Raw genomic sequence first — 18088 nt, forward strand, 5'->3', positions numbered from 1 at the left:
GTCAGTGGGGTAGGGGGCGGGGCTAGAGCAATAAAAAAATGACCATAAGGTTGATCACAGGTCCCTGCAGCGGACGCCTTCGTTCACTGAGCTACCAGACCCGGCATACACACATCTCTCTCTCTCTCTTTCTCTCTTGGTCTCCCTCTCTCGCTCTAGCTCTTCCCTCTCCCTGTCTCACTTCCTCTCACACTCTCTCTCTCTCCCTCAATCCCTATCACTCCCTATCACTCCCTATCACTCCCTATCACTCCCTATCACTCCCTATCACTCCCTATCACTCCCTATCACTCCCTATCACTCCCTATCACTCCCTATCACTCCCTATCACTCCCTATCACTCCCTATCACTCCCTATCACTCCCTATCACTCCCTCACTCCCTATCACTCCCTATCACTCCCTCACTCCCTATCACTCCCTCACTCCCTATCACTCCCTATCACTCCCTCACTCCCTATCACTCCCTCACTCCCTATCACTCCCTATCACTCCCTCACTCCCTATCACTCCCTATCACTCCCTATCACTCCCTCACTCCCTATCACTCCCTCACTCCCTATCACTCCCTATCACTCCCTCACTCCCTATCACTCCCTCACTCCCTATCACTCCCTCACTCCCTATCACTCCCTATCACTCCCTCACTCCCTATCACTCCCTATCACTCCCTCACTCCCTATCACTCCCTATCACTCCCTATCACTCCCTATCACTCCCTATCACTCCCTATCACTCCCTCACTCCCTATCACTCCCTATCACTCCCTCCCTCTCACTCCCTCTCTCTCACTCCCTCCCTCCCTCTCACTCCCTCTCTCTCACTCCCTCCCTCCCTCTCACTCCCTCTGTCTCACTCCCTCTGTCTCACTCCCTCTCACTCCCTCTGTCTCACTCCCTCTCACTCACTCTGTCTCACTCCGTCTCACTCACTCTGTCTCACTCACTCTGTCTCACTCCGTCTCACTCACTCTGTCTCACTCACTCTGTCTCACTCACTCTGTCTCACTCACTCTGTCTCACTCACTCTGTCTCACTCACTCTGTCTCACTCACTCTGTCTCACTCACTCTGTCTCACTCACTCTGTCTCACTCACTCTGTCTCACTCACTCTGTCTCACTCACTCTGTCTCACTCACTCTGTCTCACTCACTCTGTCTCACTCACTCTGTCTCACTCACTCTGTCTCACTCACTCTGTCTCCCTCTCTCTCTCACTCACTCCCTCCCTCTCTCACTCCCTCTCCGTCTCCCTCCCGTTCCCTCCCTCTCACTCCCTCTCCGTCTCCCTCCCTCCCTTTCCATCTCTCTCCGTCTCACCACCTTTCCCTCCCTCTCACTCCCTTTCCCTCCCTCTTACTCCCTATCCCTCCCTCTCTCTCCGTCTCTCTCCGTCTCCCTCCCTTTCCCTCCCTCTCACTCCCTCCCCCTCCCTTTCCCTCCCTCTCCGTCCCCCTCCCTCTCATGTCACCCTGCCTGTGTGTCAGCCGGGGCACAAACACACTCACAGCCGCAAACAGAGCAAACAGGGTTGTGATTAGATAACACCTACAAAAACATAATATTTTTTAAAACAAATGTAGCGCATAATTTCCGGAAGCCGTAGGGTCAAGTATAGAACTAATAGTCGGCGCTGAATCAATAGTACACACACTACTTTAACCAAATAAACAATGGGCAATCCCTCTTAGTAAAACCTGACCTGTGCTATAAATGTGTTGCTGAATATGAAAGAGTATTCGAATTCTTACAGGCATCCAGGATAGGGAAAGTGCTAAATTACCTTGTTTGGGTTTAAAACCGATTACATGTAAGAAGGTTACTCAAAGCTGCAGTAGCATTTGTTAGCGCTGATTATTTTTGAACAAAAATGTAAATCGTAATTTTCTCTCGGGTGGTCTTGCATTCCGTGGTAGACCCTGAATGTGGGGCAATAGACTGAGCGAGCGAGAAGTGCCGATTAGATAGGTGGTTTTCCAGCTAAAGAATGCGCTTTTCTTTTGAGGTGTGCATGTGTTTAGAAGTCCCCACCCGCGCACTTAACAGGTCTTTAAAAGACCATTTTCATGTTAATGAGGCCTTGATGTATTTCACCTCTTAGGCCCCTGCAGCTTTACTCTGTCTATCGCTAGGATTGCCCGGCCCCCACAGAGCAGCAGAGTCTCTCGCGCTGCTGCAGACACTCTTAAAAAAAAAAAAAATTCAAACATGGGCATGATGACTCAAGGTCCGCGGGCCGCCACGGAAGGCTTGCCGGGCCGCCAGCGGCCCGCGGGCCGTACTATGAGTACCCGTGCCTAAGCCAATCACAACGCTGCAATGGCAGCGTTGTGATTGGCTGGGACGCCGTCCTTACATGCGTCTTAGGGGAGGCCGTTTTCTTCATGCAGGCTGCGCTGCAGCCTACATGAAGGAAACGGAGAGTGCTATGACTGGTTTGGTCGGCCCGGGGGCCGACCAGTCAGGGCCCATAACATTAGGCTAGCAACTCTTCTCCGACCTGCCCACCCACAACCAAGCATACCCTTCTTCTGCTTTCTCGCAGAGCGAGAAGTAGAAACGTAAAATGGTATTTATATCCTTTTACGTATCTGCTTCTTGCACTGCGAGAATGCAGTGGGTCGACGTTCCGACGCACACGTGGGGCCTTTGGTGAGCCAGCATCATTCATTGGTCTGTTAAATTGTAAATTATTACATTTACACTTTGCTTCAGCCCACCACGGCATACAGCAGGGGGCTTCAGGTCACCCCACTTTATTATTGCACCCTTCAGTGTGAGCGATGGCACAAAGTCACAGCCATGTTCATATTTGCCTATAAATAGTTCCTTTCTCTTAAACTACAGATGAGGTTAAAAGTGTTTTTTTTTTATTCTATTTTTTTATTAATTTGAAATACAGGCTAGCTATATTGTAGTCACTTCTTTTTAAAGTGTCTCCTAAAGCTTAGCTGCCATGGTGACCTAGGCTGATGCAGGCACAGACACACCACATGCTGTAACTGCAGCATGGCCCATTGTCATTCTGTATGAGAGAATCGACACAGACTTGATGACAATGGGGCTAATTGACAAGTCTGGGAGGAGCTGTGAAAGCCTCCTAACTTGAAAGAAATGCGAGTTGGCCCCCAACAGTAACTGCTGTGAAACCCCTGAGGCTTCTCAAAGGGATCATCACAGCCACTCTTCTCAAAGGAGTAATCGTAGATCCCAGCAAACCACAGAATTACAGACAAAAGGGGTCTGTAAAAAGAATTATAGCAACAACGTACTAGACACCGATATAACGGACCGTCCGTGAAATTTACGGACGGTTGGTCACCCTACCCAGTGCTCGTACACACATTACTATTTACTAAAGCAGAGGCACCATCTTTTTCAAAGATATGGGGCTACTGGTCGTTTCCCAATGGGTTGATAGAGAGTACTACAATCGTAACCAGGCGCAAAACACACATGTTCTGTCAATATTGGCGATTCTTCATAATTATTTAAGAGTTTTCAGAGGAACTCTAACACGTTTATTCAAAAGTATCTTAAGTGGTGTGCTGTGGCCTATTGCACCACGGGGAGCAGGGCAGGCATCGAAGAATGCCATATCACAGGAGGGAGCTACAAATAAGGTTCTTTTGCGGAGTCCAGAGACAAAGTTTACCAGTGATACTAAAAACCCGTGAACCATTCCTGCTGTCTCTTCGAAACGTGTTATTATGTTAACAGTGACATCCATTCTAATTTAGAGTTTGGTGGGTGGCTCACCATAAACAAGCATTTACAATGCAATGGTCTCGGCATTGTTAAAGTTAGAGCTATTGGCATTGCTCATGACATTATTTTTATTTATGTTTTTGTTTTTAAAACATAAATAAATGGCATTGTCATTTACAATGCCAATAGCTTAATCGCTCGCAAATGCGAGTCCTATTGCATTTGCACCCACACAGAGCCACCTACACACACACACAGAGCCAACTACACACACACAGAGCCACCTACAAAAAAAAGCTACCCACACACACAGCCACACACACACAGAGCCACACACACACAGCCACACACACACACACACACACAGAGCCACACACACACAGAGCCACACACACACACAGAGCCACACACACACACAGAGCCACATACACACAGCCACACACACAGCCACACACACACACTTCATCCACCCACTACGTCGATCCACCCAGCCACCACTCAACTCCATTCATCCACTGACTCCATCCACCCAACCACACCTTGTCAGGGGTAGTAAGCACTATATAGATACAGTTACAAAACAATACATAAAACGAACTTGTGCAAGTACCTGACACCTTAATGAATCACAATCACTTGCTCTGTCTTGATCCAAGCGTAAGAGCAACTTAAACAAGATAAAAGCTTTGTAAATTAACCCCATTGTAACCATCGATTTGCCAGTCTCTCCCTTCCTCATTGCTCTTACTGCCAACTTTACAATAATGATCCTCAATCAGAAAAGAGAAGTATATAATTGAATGGCACAAAACAGACAACTGCGCGCTATATAATATTTCACCACAGACACAGGTGAGATATTGGCATGGGAAGATGTTTTTACGTTAGCAGTTATGTACACAAAAGTGCTACCGTTACCAAAGAAAATTGGCACATTTTGTAAACTGATACCTCAAGCTGTAGGCTGCAGCTCCCAACTCTTGGCCAATCCCGGAGAGGCTGGCATTGAAGTCCTGTACCAATCCTGACACGATAACTTTATCTGCAAGCGGCAGTTTGAGACCCCAGGCCATTTTAATTCACTAGTTCGGTCCAGCAGCCCCAAAAGTAAACCCCTGAAATAATCCTTTCTGATAATTAGAAATTGTTTAAATAGACTATTCCCCCCCCACCCCCGCCAGGCTGAAGGACCTATCGCTACCGCCCCCACACAACATGTCTTCCTATGTAATGCATTGCCACCGCAGCGAGATTCTAACATGCACCGGGACTGCTCTTGTAACTGGAATTATGGTTGCATACAGGGTCATGCAGTACAGCAGCAGCAGTACAGGGTCCCACAGATCGTCCCAGGGTACATCCGAAGCAGTACCATAGGCCAATGCGTTACCTGTAACAAGGGCTTTCTGGTGAAGGCAGATGTCACAATCGCAGTCTTCTCACGTCCATTACATTGTTGTAGTCTTGCATTTCTAAAGGCCAGCCTTAGAACCAGAATGCAAAGTGAGGTTAGCTAATCCGCCAGAGCCCGATCCACAGAAAAGAGAGCCTTGAGCACAGAATGCACACACGAAATGTCGACCGATGAGCAGAGAACGCTCACAGAGAACATCCATCTACCCACGAGGACATTCAGCACATTCAAAACAGAAACACTCGTGCTCGGAGCGTATATAAAAACCAACGGCCGAACAGAAACGTACATACGGTGTATGACAGGAGCGCCCCGTTTAAGCTGCAATCCTGTCAGGAGACGCGCAGCTGGTGTACCTGCCGTCCAACCCTCATTTCACCAGCATAGTATTTGAAAGAGAAACCCAGTTTTCCGTTGCAACTCCACCAGTCCTATGCACATGCACATGAATGTAAGGCTCGGAAGGACAGCATTTCGGGACATGCGGGGCTGACAGCCCGGGCTCCTTGATTACTCACCTTGGTACCCGCTATGGTGGTTCCGGGGAAGGAACAAGCCTGGAAGCAGAGCTCAGAGGTTTTCTTTTCCAGTGTGTTTCGGGAAGGGCGTTGGAGAGTGTCAATCTGGGAGGCAATCTTAGAGGTGGGGAAATCTAGGAGGCAGGAGTCTGCCTGGATTAGGTGTGGAGTGTGGGAGGGGCTTTGACGACGAGGGGGGGTTCTTGGGCAGGAGAACGTCTAAGATGGGAAGTCGGTAGTGGTAGGGTCTGGAAAAGGGGTCCAGGAGGTGGGGTGGGGGTCTCTCAGAAGGTGAGACTCGGCGCTACTGTACTAGGCTCAGCAGGTTGCTGCAGCGGAGCGCTCGTCAGCCCCACACGCGTCATAGCGAATGGGGGAGAGGTAAAGCCGATGATTACCCCCCCCCCTCCAGATCTACTGCTGATCACTTGTACGACTGGTAACGGCCAGCATTTCTCACAGGTTCCGAGGCAACCCATTCCACCGGCTGGGCTGAGAACCGAAAGGAAGCCAGACCAGCACTCGTACTGCACCTCTACACACGCTGGCAGACAGAGCGCTAGTGCCAGCGTGTGCTAAGAGCCATCGGAGCAGCGGGGAGGGCTGTGAGATACAGTCCCCATCACAGCCGAGTGTGTGTGCCACAGTGAACTCTCCTTGCAGAGGGAGGGTGTCCCTGAACACCACCACGTTTCTCCGAGGCGATGCAGAAATGCCTCGGAGAAACGCAGCCTCATTTTGGGATTCGGGGGCGTGTTTTCTTTCTCTCCTATTCCCATTGGCTGGAAGGTAAAATTCCAGCCAATGGGAAGAGGAGAGAAAGAAAACAGAAAGAAGCGAAAAAACACCCCCCCCCCGAATCCGGGTTTGAACAGAGTGACGCCCCTCTCCTCCAATGGCTGGCCTCCGTTTAGGAAGCCAGCCAATGGAGAAGAGGGGCGGGTTCAAGCCCCACTACTGAAAAACAAAATTTCTCACCAGAGAGACTGCGCAAGCGCAGCCTACGCAGGCCGAGACCTAACCAGGGGTACTAACATTTGCTTACCTACAGATTACCGGCCACCATTCTTGGAAATTACTGCTGGCCTGGAAAAGACCTCTGCCACTGTAGCTCCTCTTTTCAGAAACAAACTCCCAACCGGAATACAAATGCAAACAAACATGATCTCACAGGGTGAGAGGGTAACTTTTTGTTACTGTTTTTGGACTACGAGGCTTTCCACGGTGTTCCCAAACAGAAAAAAGTAAATCAAACGGCCACTCTAAATATGACGGATGGTCTGATGTACTTGCACTGAAAGCCCTCTGTCAGGCTGTCAGTGCAAGGTTTCCACTGGCAGAGTCGGTGCAAGAGATGGCACCACCATCGGAAACATTCAGCCTGCCGGATTCCATATAGAGCTGCCAGACCATCGTTTTGGCAGATAGGCATGCATATTATTTTATATTTTTCTTGAATTAACATGAATACATTTATGGTCAGGTCAGTTGTAAGCGTTTAGTTGACTCCTGTTAATGCGGTGCTGTGCAGATACTATTTTAATGTACGTTTGTGTCTGTGAATGTATATTCATTGACCTGAATTTTTTAAAGCAAGTTCCATTTCATGTTCTTTGCATAATAATGAACCTACCAAACTGATTTTGGTAATGACTGTGAATTGCTGTATTTTATTGCAGCATTTGTATAGCAATTTTATATCCCTAATAATGCCTGAAAGTATTTTCTGGGTGGTTGGGTAAGCATATACTCAGCTTGTTATGGCATATACTCAGCTTGTTATGCTTTGCTGGTAGGCTCTATGTTTCATATTGTGGTCTAATTGAAAGTATTTTGGTGTTGTGTGTGAAGTTCAGTTGTATATTACAAACTTGTGGCAATATTCTGTTGTTCTTAACCAAGGTACAAAGCAGAAAAGATGTTGGAAAGAAAAGTTGCTTTGGAATACATTTCCTCTACCATACTACCCATCATTACTTATAATGGTGTTGTTTGAGTAACCTATCTGTGCTGTGCTTGGAGAGTCTGGGCAAAGGAAGGATGCGACTCAAGGAGCCTCAACAAACATAGTGCACCGAAGAGCAGAGATGCTGTGAACCAGGATGATCATTCATACATGTGTTTACAGGATCCACCCGGGTTTGGAGAGGGCATGAACCAGCCAAGAGACACTCCTTATGTGAGCCTATGTTGCCCACCTTGAAGTGGGGGTACAACAACCCTAAGAATCAGGTGTCGGGTCCAACGAGGAGTGCAAGATGCCATGATCCAAGAAAATCAAGAGCCACTACTTGTACCAGGGTATAGGTGGACACTCAGAAGTGAAATCTGGTTGTCAAATGAAAGAGAAGAGGATACATCCAAGTCTTTCGTTGAGCACAACTTTAATTAATATGCTTAATTAAAGTCACCAAGAAGGGAAAGTCAGTCTTGGGAGAGAGAGTCTCTTACATGGCTCTGAAGTGTATGCTACCTTATCCTTGTTGTTTTTCTGGTAATAATCTGTCTTTTTTAGGTCGAGCATTCGAGACATCTTGTATATACTTTAGTATATACTTATATGTGCATGTACTTTGTGGGCTCTGGAGATCATCCCTACTACTTGTCTGCTTCCGCTTAGGAACTTTTTTCTGTTCAACTACCTCTATTTAACCGTCTTGATAGAAAACGACCAGCAGAGTTCAGTAAAATACCAGAATTGCTTTCTGCTGAGGGAATTTCTTTTTTAATTTTTTCTGGCAACTGCCTCTATTTAACTTTCTTGATAGAAAACGACCAGCAGAGGCCAGTAAGATACAAGAATCACTTTAGCATTCTCTAGATTCCAGATGATAGACATTGCCTTCCATGAGCACCCGTAGATAATAATATATTTTTTAAATCTTGTATTTTCAGTGATATGACTGCCGAAGGCCCTGCTTTTATATTAAAAACCGAGCTTTAGACTATACTATTTCCCACTGAAAGGCAATATTTCTCTCCATGTGTCCCCATACCTGGCGTGTCACGCAGTTTGGTGCTTACTTTCCTTCCACGTTAAAGAACAGTAGATGTTTCAGCTCCCAGGCTAATGTGCTGCATAGCTAAATACATATAAGGTCCCAAAGGCGAGACCCATTGCATTGCAAATGCTTGTTTTTGCATGGTCCTACACCCCAGAGCATTTATGAACATGACTACTGTCCTCTCTTTGGGGCATTGTGGAACTGGTGGTAGTAGCATTATGAGTCCTACTAAAGGCACATGTATTTTTATCGGTTTTCTTCAGTGTGGGGGACTAATGGTCTGTTACATATGAAAGGTTCTGCAATTCTCCATTAAAAACGTGTTTCCATAGGATTAGAAAACGTGTTGTAGAGTATGTACACTTTGTATGTCATTCGCTGTGTCTGAAGCCTGTTAGAGCATTTGGAAGAATGTATAATGGCATACGTTTTTGCTCCCATGTGAGTGAGACAACCTGGCACAGAGGGTAGTTTTGTTTAAGTCACTTCATAAGCAGCATAGCATGTGTCAATGCCAGAGTGTTGGGCAATCTGGCATTGGCATATGGGCCAGCTTGAAGGGGCCAGTGTGTGGTTTGTTTTTTTGGTTCTTCCAGCCCATGTCAGAAAAATAACACTCACATTGGTCCTTTGAACCTGGCCAAATGGCAGGCCAGTCCAACACTGGTACTGGCTTGCATTGGGTAAAATATATTAGTGGCCAGCATTGGAAGTTGCTTGGAGAGCCCCTCACAGAGCACTCCCATCACCTCTTCCTCCTTCTGCAGAAGCTTCAATTTGTAGGAGAGAGAAAGGGCTGAACACCTCATCTGCATAAGGCCCTGTTGGAGATTTTGCGAACTCAATGCGCTGCAGAGGTGCTTTGCAGTGAAAACACTTACATCTGTCTGCATAACTCAAGACCAAACAGGACTGTCACCATGATCAGACCTGTCTAGCATTGCAGGGAAACCAGTGCATAACCCTCTTTGCCTCTAGGAGGGTTCGAGCCCCCCTTGGTGGTATCTACTTATCTGAAGTAGTCTGAAAGGTAATTATGTGAAGAAACAATTAGGGCATAATTGCAAACCGTGTTTCAACCAGTTACATGGTTGCAGAGATGTACTGATTTGAAATTCTGGCCCTTGTTTCCAGCTCGGTCTTCACTAGATAATGCCACATCGGAGTCCATGCACTCGGTCCGGTGGGCAGCCTCCACCGCAGAGAAACTCCAGCAGTGACAGGGAACTACAAAGACAAAGGGCTGCAAATTGAGTAATTTGGATACAAATACACTAACACACTCAGGTGTTTTTGCTGAAGATGGGGTATGAATGAATCCGATGGTTGCCTTCGTCAAGACTTACTTGAGCATATTTTATGGTATGTGGATAGGTCTTGACAGCTTGACTCCATCCATGGTAAAAAGAACCTGCAAGTCAACAACTGAAGGGATGGATTTTTCGTCCAGAATGCCAAACACGAGTGTCATGCTTAGATTTTGAGAAATTCGTTATTAATGATTTTGTTGGAAATATGCTCTTATTGTGACAGACATCATTTTACCATGGTTCAAGCTTGGATCCCTAGCACTAGGTAATCATGCTAGAGAATCAGAAGTGAGAATGGTGTTGCTTTGTGAAATTCATACATGTAGTGTGCACAGTGCAGTCGTGCTTTTGGAGCCCCGGAGGAGAAGACGATGCAGCTTAGTAGACACAGTTGTATCAAGTTAAACTGAATTATACTGAAATGTTGAAGAACGTTCTTTATTAAACCCCATCAATTTGGAACTGAAATTCAACTGCTGTGGATCAATGCTGGATTTCTCAGAATAGCTTGTTTGAGTGATTTTTTTAAGCAAGAGTGCCACGAACACTTAACTATGAGAGGAGCCTCCTTTATGAACGGTCATAAACTTCAACATCACCACTTCCCATAGCACACCTCACATTTTTCAGGTGCTCATTCAATACAACTTTGCTCTTTTGTCACACACCAACACTAAGGATATGCCCTGGATAGTATTATGTGTTGTAATATACCATTCAAATCTTTAGACTTCTTATTGGCTAACATTCATACACTATAGCCCTGAATCATGAAGAATAAATAATCCATTGTATGACACCATTCCGGTGTGATTTTTAAATGTTAGCTTTATAATCAAAACGTTTTACCCTGTTTTTCGACAGTTGTGATTAGCTATAATATCACCGCACTCTCAAATTCACTGCTCATGTCCTTAAGGCATAATATGTAAGCAATAGCACTACCTCTGATAAGTGTTGGCTCTGGCTTTGCTGAATTTGATAGCCCAGGATTGGGCAATGACATTAGGCTGCAAGACCGGATATTCTGATTTTGCAGCTGTCTGCGTTTGATAACATTGCATGACGGGCAGACGGCACTGTACCAGTTGAAGACATTTTGCAGGTCATGCAGGTTTTCCAAGCACACTAAAGCCTCTGAAAAGTCTAAGAAAAGAGAGGAGGTAGATAACAATAGGAATAGGACGGGAAAAGATGTTGGTATAGCCAGATATAGAAGCAAATGATTAAACAGGCAAAACATAAAAAATAGAAGAGAGCTATACAGAGTGAGGTAGAGACAGACAAAGAGAACTAGTAAATTGATGAAAGGGAGGACATCAGAGAATAAATAGAGAATGACCTAAAAGAAGGGATACACATGAGAACAAGAGAGAAAATCAGCGAGGGGAGGGGTAAGTAACAAGGAGGTGAGAAAGAAAACTAGAGGCGAGCTAGTGACAGGAAATGGTGATGCTGAAAATAAATACCAGGATTAGAGATAATTGTGAGTTGAGTGAAAAAATAGCAGTTCTAAAAAAGGGTAGATGCAAAGTGCAGGTATTTCTTGTCTTGAAATACTTATTTCCTGCTAAAAACGTGCCAGTGCTCTACCTCTGAAAAATAAATGAAGTTGGAAGTGGGATTACTGGTCCTCTATATTTTTCCACTTCTCTGTCTGCTGCAACACAGTAAAACATAGTATTTCTGCAGCTTACTCTTTTCCTAACAGTAATAACACCTGATGGTCTAGAACCTTTTTCAATTTCATTATTTATGTGGTCCTATCACTCTTGCTGCATACATGAATTATATAATCTGCAAACATTCTACAGAGTTAAAGAGGAGTTCAAGCGATGCTGCCCAATAGTTTCTTCAATTGTATTACTATTTGATATTCTACAGCTACCAGTGCTTACGAGTATGTGTAAGTTCTAGCATTGATTCTGTGTTCTGGTGGCACTTTTGATCATTATATAAAACTCACGAGTAACATCTGGAAACCTGGAAATACAGATTGAACATTCTATGTGCTATTGAGCCAAGACAAGAGGCATTCTTACCCCGGACTGCAAGACATTTCATTCTTGTGCTAACATCTGTCCTTCAAATGTGTTGGTAGTGTGTGCTGGTAAATATAGTATGAACATAATAATAAGTACAAAATTGTGCTTAACCAGTGACCGTTTGGCAAAACTTAATTTGGTGGTGGCCCTCCAAATATTTTGCAAGCATTGTTTTTTACAAAAGTGTATGACAGATTGCATCATTAGCAGCTGTTTGACCCAGAAAGTAGAACCTGAAATTCCACAACCTTCCAAGTCTAATGGCTTCATATGTAATACATCAAAGCAGCATTTGTTATTCATTCTTCTAAAATGCCTTGAGAGAAACCCCTCCCAACAGTGGAGTTGTTAAATCGTGTTATGCCAAGTCAACCCTTACTGCCCAGTACACTTAAAATGCATTATTGGGGGGGCGTGGCTTAGCAGGCGACGTGAGCGGACGTGCTCTAGTGGGGCTCCCGCTGTTACCTGCCTTCAAGTGCGATTTAAGCGGAGCTAGGGGTCCCTGAATTTCCCCCCCGGGACTCCCCGAGGGTGTCGGAGCGGTAGCAAGAGCCGGCGGGAGAGTCGATTCCCCCCGGGAGGCAGCCGGCACACAAGGATCGGCAGAGCCGGGTAGCGGACTTGGTGTGGTGCCTGCCATCTTTGGAATCGCTGGGGAAGCAGGACCCGCGCTCGATGGCTGGCAGGCGAGCCCTGGTACGGGAGTGACGAGTGCGGGCCCCGGGGAGCCTGTGGGAGATTTGACTGTCAGGTGCTGGCGGATGCTTCCTGGACCCCCCCCCCCAAAGTGTTATCGGAGAGCGGAGACTGCGGTGCCTGGCCGCGGGCCTGAACAGGGGAGCCCGCCATTTTACGAGCCCGGGACCCGGAGGTACGAGATTGGCGGCAGTGGGCTGGGCGCCTGGGGCTCCCTGCAGTGAGGGCGGCGATCCTCTCTGTGCCGCGGTGTGGCTCGGCGGCAGCTCCGGAGTGTGGGGCGGAGAGTTATCTGTGGCGGAGCCAGCGGAGGAGCCGTCGCGGTGCCCAGTGACCCGGACCTCTGGCAGTAGCGGCCCGGCCCCCTGGCCTGGAGAGTCCATCGCAGACGCGACTCGCCATTTTGAAGGCTACTGGCGTGGTGCGCGAATCTGGGGGCACCCTGAAGGCAGTGATCACTGCGGTGGTGGCTGGGCAGTCGGCCCCCCACCACTGGGGCATCGTGAGGCCTGCAACGCGTGCGGCCTTCCGTGGCCCTCGCTCAGCGGAGAGAGACTGGCCTGTGCCTGAGACATAGCGGGCTGCCTGCGAGTCACGGCACAGAGGCTCGGGGGTGCCATTTGCGAAGCGACCCTCACAGGGACGGAGACTGACTGGGCCTGCGTTTTGAGGCGGCAAGCACTTGCTGTGGGGGAGGCCCGGACCCCCGGTGAGTCACCGAACTTGGGCGCGATTTTGGGACGGCATCGGACACCAAGGTGAGCAGCGTGGATCCAGCGAGCAGGGTGGCAGTGGAAGGCGCAGCCCGCCATTTTCTTTTGGATTGTGGGGATTGGCTTGTGAGGCCAGGCGCTGTGAGCACGGACCTTAGGGTGGGGCGGGTGTGGACTGCCTCTCACCCTCTATATGTGGACTCCCGGCCTTCTGGGTGGATAGCTGGTCATTGCGGTGCTTGGCGCGGCGCGGTGCCTCTGTGGGTGCCTGGATGTCTCGCTTGGACGTGTTCTTCACTCCCATCACTTCAACCTTGCAAGCCTACCGTGCAGACTGGCGAGACGGCTGGGGGACATAGCGGAAAGGCCTGCAGTTTGGATATAGGAGGGCGCTGACCGTTGTCTGGGTGCCTTTGCAGGGGACATTGCTGGTGACTCCTTTGACGGTGTAGTGGCTGGCCGAGTCTCTCATTCAGCCCTGCATTCCCCGGGCTCTTGAAAGCGACACTGGTGATCCTAGCACGCAGACTTGTGCTCCGCGGGTGGAGGGGAGGACCTGTTGGGTTGTTGTGCAGAAGGGGGGCTCAGGAGCGGGTGCAGGCCCTTGCTTGGTCCTTTGAATAGCCCCCTGTGCCCTAATCCACCCTCTGAGACATTGTGGGGACCATTTGTGCCTCTTGGCTGGGAGCGGATGAAACTGGCAATGACACGCTCCTATAAAGGGAACAAAGCCGAATCGACTTCAGCCCCCAAGGACAATACCGTCGTAGCAATGTGGGGAAAGGCGGGGGCGACTGCAGCTGGGGAAGGGTCATTGCAGACCACTGGAGAGTCCCCGCCGGTCACCCAGGCATTCATGTCCACTTTCATGTCGGAACTGAAAATGGAGATAGGATCTCTGCGGACTGAGGTGCACACATGTGTGAAGGAACTGCGGAGGGAGGTCACGGAACTCGGGACCGCGTAGTCGGGCTGGAAAGGACGATGGACACGCGCACGGAAGACCAGGAACACCTATGGCAGCGTCTGGCGGTCCCTTGAGGAACAGAATATTGAGCTCCAAGTGAAGCAGGAGGATTTGGAGAACAGAAGCCGTCGCAACAACCTCTGCATCCGGGGGGTTCCTCTTGGAGAAGAAGGAGAGGACATCATGGGATACGTGACACAGCTTCTCCATGAGATCTGGGGGGATGAGAACGCTTCTCCTCCGGCTTTAGATCGGGCACATCGTGTGTCTGGCCCTGCGGGTCGGCCAGGACTTCTACCGGACATACTGACGAGGGTCCATTTCTTTACCAAAAAGAAGGCGATCTGGAAAATTGCGCGGGACAAACCAGACCTACGCTATAAGGGGCATAAGATCCAGATCTTTCAAGATTTGGCGCCCAACACCCTGAAGAGGAGGCGAGCATTCCGTCCGGTGACCGAAAAACTGTGCAGTATGGGCATCGCCTACCAATGGGGTCATCCGTTTGCGCTCATATTTCAGTGGGAATCCAAGCGTAGAGTCATACGGACATATACGGAAGCGGCGCAACTCATCCGACTACCAACAACACCGCCGCGAGCCCGCCTCAGCCTCATAGGCAGGAAAGGAAACCGGCTGAGCCTTCATGGACTACAGTGCGCCGGCATCATCCTACATCTCCCAACGCTGAGCGATCGCCCTCCCAGGCCTAACAGGACATCATAGCCCATATACGGTCCCTCGAGGGGGATAAAGAAGAGCACGACAGGCGCTCCCCAACACCATGATCTACGGGATGTCTGCCTCTCCCCTCCCGGAAACAGGGGGTCCGACACCTAAGCCCTGCAGCTCCTCTCACACTACCCTGGCTCCCGATGTGCGAGTTGGGGGGATAGCGGTAGCTCCTCAGTTGTTAGACCTCTAGGACCGCCACAAGCCCCTCTTGGTCTGTCCCTAAGGGAGTGACATCCCAGAGCGCATCCAAACCGGAGGGTGCAGGATGCCCTGTAACGGGGACAGTGTAGTGAGGCCCTGTTGGCCGCAGCTGTTGTGTACCGATGGGTGGCACCTTTGGCTGCTCCTTATTTCTCTACTCTTTTCCTACTTCTCTTGTTTCTTGCTATTCTTTCTTCCCTTTCTTTTCTCTTTTCTGGGGAGTGCGGGGAGGGGGCACTGGTTGATGACTTGGGATGGGCCTGTGCGAGTGCATGCCTATGGTGAGTGTGGGGTATTAGGGATGTCTGTTGAGGGCGCGTGGCTGACTTATGACAAGACCCTAGTATGGCAGTGAACACACCTAGCCCTTTGAAGGTCCTGACGTTTAACGTGAAGGGCCTTAACTCGCCCAACAAGCGTAAGCAGGTATGGCACTATCTTATTCGGCAGAACCCTGATATCATATTTCTACAAGAGACGCACCTTTTGCAAGCTGACACTGCGCGCATGGCACATCCTAGGTACCCTCTTCAGTTTTGGGCTGCAGCTGACACAAAGACAGCAGGAGTGGCGATCCTGTGCAGGGCTGGCTTCAGGCGGGGAGGCGACAGGCCCTTTCGGGGTGGTGATGGGTGCTTCCTTAGAGTGGGCGTGGAGGTTGGGCGTCGCCGCTTCACGCTGTGTAATATATATGCCCCTAATCAGGCGCAGGACCGTTACCTTCGAGACCTTTTAGGGGAACAAGTGCCGCAGGGAGGTCCCTCGCTCATTGTAGGAGGGGTTCTTAACTTGGTATGGAGCCCTGAGATGGACCGGAGTGAGGGCTCCTTCAGCGGTGCGGGGGCAATGTCTTCGGCTCTGCGTAAGCAGATGACGGACTTGGGGCTGTTTGATGCGTGGCGTTCCTTCTCCCCAGACAAGAGGGAGTACTCGTTCTACTCGCATGTTCATCGATCCTACTCTCGCATAGATTATTTGTTTGTTTCTAGTGATCTCATCCATGATGCTCTAGGGGTCACTGTGTCCGACATCTCCCTCTCCGACCACGCCCACGATGAGTTACTCCTGCAGGACCCGGCCCCTTGTCCTGCCCGGGAACGAAGATGGTGTCTCCCGCCGAGTATTCTTCGGGATGCGGCGGATGTTGAGGACATTAGGGGGGCCATTGTCTCATACTTTGAGCGTAACGACCTTCCTGAGACGCCCTTTCCGGTGGTCTGGCACGCCTTCAAGGCCACGATACGGGGACAGATCACATCCCTCTCGATCGCGAGGGCGCGCGAGCGCTGGAGGACAAGCTTTCGGGAGACTTGAAGAAGGCGGAAATGCAGGACCAGGGTTGTTCTACCCTGCGGTCGAGACGGCAGTTAGCTAATCTTAGAGGGCAGCTCAGGATGTTGCGCGCAAATGGGGCAGAGAAATCCCTCTTGGCACTAAAACACAGGTATTTTGAGGGGGGGACAAGGTGGGGAGACTGCTGGCGAGGAGGCTGAGAGCCCTAGCCGCTAAAGCGCATATAGCGAATGTTCAATTACCGGATGGGACCAGAGTCGCGGCGGCAAAGGATAAGTGTCGGGCCTTTAGGGACTACTACACGGCACTGTATACGGAGGAGAAACCGCCTCCAGAGCTGGTGGAGGAAGTACTGGGGCAGTATGGGGGAACGACGCTACATTCCCATTATGCGAAGTCATTAGAGGAACCGATCACGCAGGAGGAGATAGCATCGGCCATCCGAGAGCTTCCCCTGGGGAAAACTCCGGGGCCTGATGGGCTTCCTCTATCCTTCTATTGCATGTACTAGGCGCAGCTCGGACCCTACCTTCTCCGTCTATTCAACTCCTTTATGGATAAGGTGGGGCCTTCCCTCAACATGGGGCTGGCGGAAATTGCCTTAATCTTGAAGCCTGGGAAAGATCCTACAATGTGCGCGTCGTACCGCCCGACTGCTTTACTAAATACGGACTTTAACATTTACACCAAGTTGCTAGCGAAGCGAGCGATTGGGCCCTCATATGCAGGGCTTGATAGACCCTGATCAGGTGGGTTTCATCCACGACCCCCAAGGGGCGGACAACGTGCGCAGGGTCGCACACCTGGTGGGGAAGGCCCATCACTGGAAGATCCCAGCCTGTCTTCTCTCTCTAGACGCGGAGAAGGCGTTCGATCGGGTGGACTGGTCCTTTCTAAGGGTGGTACTGCACAACGTAGGACTCGGCCAGAAGATGATTTCTAGGATCATGACTCCGTACCTTGCACCGCGGGCCAGGATTCGAGTTAACGGACAGCTCACGGAGCCGTTTAACATCGGGAGGGGAGCCAGACAGCGCTGTTCGCCCTCGCCCCTGTTATTTGCCCTGGCAATAGAGCCCCTAGCGGATATGATACGTCGGGCCCCTAACATCCATGGCAACCCTCTAGGCGGCCAAGACAACAAAGTAGCGCTCTTCGCGGATGACCTCATCCTTACACTCACACAGCCCCGAGTCCTTGCCGGCAGTGCATTCAGCGCTGTGCCTTTTTGAACGTGTTTCTGGCCTGAAAATCAATCACAAAAAGTCCTGGGCACTCAGCCTCACCATCCCGCAGTCAGAAATCCCTAACCTAGAGCAGATAGCCCCTTATAGATGGACGGCCCAGCACATCCGGTATCTGGGCCTGCAATTGACCCCCTCGCTGGACGGCTGGACGCAAGCCAACTGGAGAGAGTGTCGACGATCGGTCCTTGAAGACCTGCGGCGGTGGAAACCGCTTGTGCCGTCCTGGCTGGGCAGAA

General features: G+C 49.6%; 1 protein-coding gene across 2 annotated transcripts in view; it reads right to left on the reverse strand.

The window, feature by feature from the left end:
- Window positions 1–18088, reverse strand: part of GRB2 (growth factor receptor bound protein 2) — a 260087-nt gene that overhangs the window by 181393 nt on the left and 60606 nt on the right. The gene's annotated exons all lie outside the window — the stretch shown is intronic.

The sequence above is a fragment of the Lissotriton helveticus genome, chromosome 7 (genome assembly GCF_964261635.1).
Source record: "Lissotriton helveticus chromosome 7, aLisHel1.1, whole genome shotgun sequence".
Classification (NCBI taxonomy): Eukaryota; Metazoa; Chordata; class Amphibia; order Caudata; family Salamandridae; genus Lissotriton; species Lissotriton helveticus.